Here is a 5370-nt window from a genome sequence, read left to right on the forward strand (position 1 = left end):
AAAGGATCCATTTCCAAAATGGTATCCACTTGATTTTTAGGAGGTAGGTAAGGGGAAAGAAGGAAACAATGTTTTTGCAAAACTTCGTATTTGCAGGTATCTAAACATATCAAAAAGTAGATTTTTGAATATCCCATTTAAGCACAGGGATATATATATTTTATTTCTCATCGCAACATGAGCTACTAAAGCTCCTCACAGGAGATGGATTTGCTAGAAGCTGGAATCAAGTCAGGAGCCATCTTTTTATAGGCTTCTTCTAGTATAAACTCTAGTATAAATATAAGAAATGTATGTGAAAAAACAACACAAAGTACAACAATTAGAAGATGATCTTTAAAAAAAGAGAAAAAAATCCGAATAGCCTCCTTAAAAGCGATGGGAACAGCATGTGTCCTCTTTTATGTTTTTGGCCTGGATTTACAAAACTGCCTTGTTGAACTAATTAGCTCAGACATTCTCTGCATGAAAGAGAGATGCGTTGATTCATATAGAATATAAAAAGATACAAGATGACACAAGATAATGCAATATATTACATCACAGTGCAATGTGTCATATGGTTCAATGTGTTACCACATAATTTGATAGCATAGGACACAAGAAAAAGTAATATTTAAAAAGACAGAGTGATATTGCATAACCACATTATAATTTTATGTTCCAGTTTTATTTTACATCAAATGTTTCCTATAACCTCTCAGTTGCTCATTTATTCCCGAGCTGAGATTCTGCTTCAAACGTGCAAAAGATGACAAGATTAATCTAAAGGGTCTCAAGATGACTTGCACCAAATGTGAGAAGATTCACAAAAAGATGGTTACTTTTCCTGACTTATTTTTGTGTGAAACACTCACTGAGATTTTGTCTGTTGACACCTTCAAAATGAAACAGTGAGAGAAGACGCATGCAACGACATAAGCTCCATGTTGAAAGAGTCATGGTTGCTTTGTGTTAGGTATTAAGGTCTCATAGACCAGAAAGGAAAAGGGTCAGTGCTTCAAGACATCCAAAGAATAGATGCAGCTATTTGAAAAAGCAGATTCAGTTTAAGCTAAAGCTTGGACACCATCTGTCCAAGCTTTAGCTCTTGGACAGATGGTCTCACATTTGACTCAAGAATAGTTTGGTACACAGTGGACTTTACGGTCGACTCAATGATTTCAAAGAGACCAAGTCCCGTGGCTGCAAAACAAACCCAAATCATTACCCCTAACCTTCTGTGTTTGACATTCAGCAGATATGAGCCCTTTGTGCTGAGGTGCTGTTTTTAGTTTTGCTGTGATTAAACTGCAGGAATGTCTTAAAGACATAAAGACCTGGATGGCCGCTAACTTTCTGCTTCTCAATTCAGATCAAACTGAGGTTATTGTACTCGGCCCTGAAAAGCTTAGAAATATGGTATCTAAGCAGATTCTTACTCTGGATGGCATTACCTTGGCCTCCAGTAACACTGTGAGGAACCTTGGAGTCATTTTTGACCAGGACATGTCCTTCAACGCACATATTAAACAAATATGTAAGACTGCGTTCTTCCATTTGTGCAACATCTCTAAAGTTAGAAATATCCTGTCTCAGAGTGACACTGAAAAACTAGTTCATGCGTTTATTACTTCCAGGCTGGACGACTGTAATTCATTATTATCAGGATGTCCAAAAAACTCCCTGAAAGGTCTTCAGCTGATCCAAAACGCTGCAGCAAGAGTCCTGACAGGGACTAGAAAGAGAGAGCAGATTTCTCCTGTTTTGGCTTCCTGTTAAATCCAGAATTGAATTCAAAATCCTGCTCCTCACATACAAGGTCTTAAATAATCAGGCCCCATCTTATCTTAATGACCTTGTAGTACCATATCACCCTATTAGAGCACTTCGCTCTTGCTCTGCAGGCCTACTTGTTGTTCCTAGAGTATTTAAAAGTAGAATGGGAGGCAGAGCCTTCAGTTTTCAGGCCCCTCTTCTGTGGAACCAGCTTCCAGTTTGGATTCAGGAGACAGACACTATCTCTACTTTTAGGCTTCAAACTTTCCTTTTTGCTAAAGCATATAGTTAGGGCTGGACCAGGTGACCCTGAATCCTCCCTTAGTTATGCTGCAATAGACGTAGGCTGCCGGGGATTCCCATGATGCATTGAGTTTTTCCTTTCCAGTCACCTTTCTTACTCACTGTGTGTTAATAGACCTCTCTGCATTGAATCATATCTGTTATTAACCTCTGTCTCTCTTCCACAGCATGTCTTTATCCTGTCTTCCTTCTCTCACCCCAACCAATCACAGCAGATGGCCCCGCCCCTCCCTGAGCCTGGTTCTGCTGGAGGTTTCTTCCTGTTAAAAGGGAGTTCTTCCTTCCCACTGTCGCCAAAGTGCTGCTCATAGGGGGTCATATGATTGTTGGGTTTTTCTCTGTATCTATGAAGCGCCTTGAGGCGACTTTTGTTGTGATTTGGCGCTATATAAATAAAATTGAATTGAATTGAATGCTGTGCGTTATAGCCAAGCATCTCCACTTCAGTCTCAGAAGCAAGTCCTCTGATCTATTTACATCCAACTTTACAAATCTTTGCCATTGTGTTCGTTGTAAAGAGATTATGTTTTCTCCTGGCAAACCTTCCAAGTGAGCAATACTTGTTCAGACTTCCTCTAATCGTACAGTGTTGAACTGTAGCACTTAAAATGCTAACAGAGGCTCGTAGTGTCTAAGGGAACCTGATGGAACGTCCACTTCTAGGAAGATTGTGGTCTGAATGATCCAGACCAACATATTGTCAAAACATTTATAGATGTGCTCACACTTGCTCGAGGTCAGTTAACTAAACGCATTTGATTAGCACCAGGCTGCTACTTATCCTCTTAACTCCTATGGAAGCAATAAGAGTATATTTAGTTTTGACAGACATTGGTATTTCAACATAAGCGAATACTGTACAACTTAGACAGATACAACTGTTTTTGAAAACCCATGTAAAAAGGCTTGATTTACTTTGTTATATAGTGTACTTCAGCCATAGACGTTCAAAGCAATCATTTACTAACCTAAGCCTCTGAGAACAACACTGTCAGGTCATGTTTGTTAATTTCAGTCAGTATAATTTAAATTAAGTCCTACATACATTTCCAAAGTTAAGATACTGTCATGTGTGAACATTTGTGTTTAACAAAAGATCAGCTTAAAGAAGTGAGTTATATTATAGTGGACTTGGCCAGTAAGAGATGAAAACCTATGATATCGTATCACCTACCACGCTTAGTTTAGAGCAGTGCCAAAGTTAAAATGAATTATATAACAGAAACAACCACAGCTTGCAGGTTGAGGCAATAATGATTACCTGCAATGGATATGCAGTATAACATCCACACCTTAGTTTTGTAAAGAGTTTTGTTATTGACCTTTTTTGCTGTGGCACTAGATGATAGAAGCCTACACCACCGGTAGACTATTTGTAATCGCCAAATTATCTGCAACACCAAGGAGCAGTGTCTCATACAGCACCTTGTTATCGTGAATCCAGCGGATTAGGTGGCTAGCAGTCTGTGTGTTTTGATTAGACGAGTCCCCGAGGTCTCAAACGCATCTCAAAACACAGCCTCGGGGAGCACACGGCAAGCAAAGCAAGGCAAATGTCTGTGGAACAAAACCTTTTTTAATTAACTCCGACCTCCTATTCGGTGAGGCGCCAGGCAGCTGTCTGGCTGTGTTGAGCCAAGCACAATATGAAGGAAATAATCTGCTCTCTTTGCACCTGTTTGCTGTGCCAATAGCAATTACTCGTTATATTGTCCCCAGTTTGAAGAGTACATGGGTGACATCTAAAAAGCTGAAAGTCGAGACAGTGCTCTTACTTCCCCAGTTAACAAAGTTGTTTATGTTAAAGAGTAAAACGCTGAAAAGTTTGACAACAGTGTAAATGAATCAGAGCTGAGCATCTTCATGTATATTCACTGGTTTAATGACATTTTATTTTCTCTCCAGCAGAGCTGCCTAGACAAAAAGATACTTTATATAACATTATAATTATTCCCTTATTATTGCAAAGTGATGAATAATAGTGAAGAAAGTGAAATACCCAGTAGAGTCCTTATAAATGATTTGAAAAACCAATGCACCGGTTTAGCTGTATTACCAAAATAAATCTGTAATGCACCTGAAGATAAGAATGGTGCAGGTGTTGGTGTGGCAATTAAAATGTTATTGCACTCTCTCTCTCCCAGGCAAACACTGGAGCCTATACTTATCACACAAAAGAGAGAGAGTATCAAAAGCTGGATACAAGCTCTGGCATTGTGAAACCCAGAAAACACAAAGTGTCCATTCTCTTTGTAAATTGTCTCCCCTTACACAAAGATCATTGACTCCTCGGCCGGCATCCTCACCAATCACAGATGCAATTTCCTGTTACCCATTGTGCAACGTATGTCTCTCAGATTTGTTGTGTTTATCCAACTGATAGAAAAAAAACACTACACCAATGACCTGCGGCACTCTATACTTGTTTTGCTCATCAGTACGGCGATGCTCGGTCTGTACATTGGCACTAAATTACCCTTTATGAATGAACTCATGGAGGGCTTCAATTTGTAAGTGTCTGCAGAGTTGATTGAAACTGCAGCAATTGTAACCACTGAAAGAAAAAGACAAAGGGTGATTGTGTTAAAAGCATCGCCTTCTGCCTCTGATTATAAAAGTTAAAAAAAAACTCACTCTCCGAGCTGCAAGAGGAGAGCTGATGTGGATAAAGAAATTACCTGTTTTTCATAAGGTGGGAAAAAACAGATAGCAAACAGCGTAAAATGTAACTGCATCTGTTCTGTACCCTCATGATTATGCAATAAGCAAGCTGGTGGCATCCATCTCTTTCACTGAATGACAGTGGAGGAGATGGATGCAAATGGAAAGTCTGGATAATACAGTTACCAGGGAGCCACAGTCTACCTACTGTACGAATCGTGTTATTGTTCTTATTCAGCCCTCGCAGGGTTCATGAGCTTTCCCAGTGCTGGCAATAAACTGATTCTTTGCTTGATTCGATAACTTCTTCATAGCTCTATCATTAAACACATAGCAAGTTAAAGATTCACTTTCGTTATTAAGACCATTTTTCTTTCTTTTTTCAGATTTAGTAATGCACAAATATTGACAACATTCGATTCTATTTGGGGCGAACGTGGTTCAGGGGGTTGGGGATCTCATTTTGTAACCGGAAGGTTGCCGGTTCGATCACCAGCTCTGTCTGTCCTGGTCGTTGTGTCCTTGGGCAAGACACTTCACTCTACTGCCTACTAGTGATGGCCAGAGGGGCCGATGGCGCAATATGGCAGCCTCGCTTCTGTCAGTCTGCCCCAGGGCAGCTGTGGCTACAACTGTGGTTCGCCTGCA

This window comes from Pundamilia nyererei, unplaced genomic scaffold, assembly GCF_000239375.1.
Source record: "Pundamilia nyererei isolate P.nyererei 1_Seehausen unplaced genomic scaffold, PunNye1.0 scaffold00199, whole genome shotgun sequence".
In the NCBI taxonomy this organism is placed as follows: Eukaryota; Metazoa; Chordata; class Actinopteri; order Cichliformes; family Cichlidae; genus Pundamilia; species Pundamilia nyererei.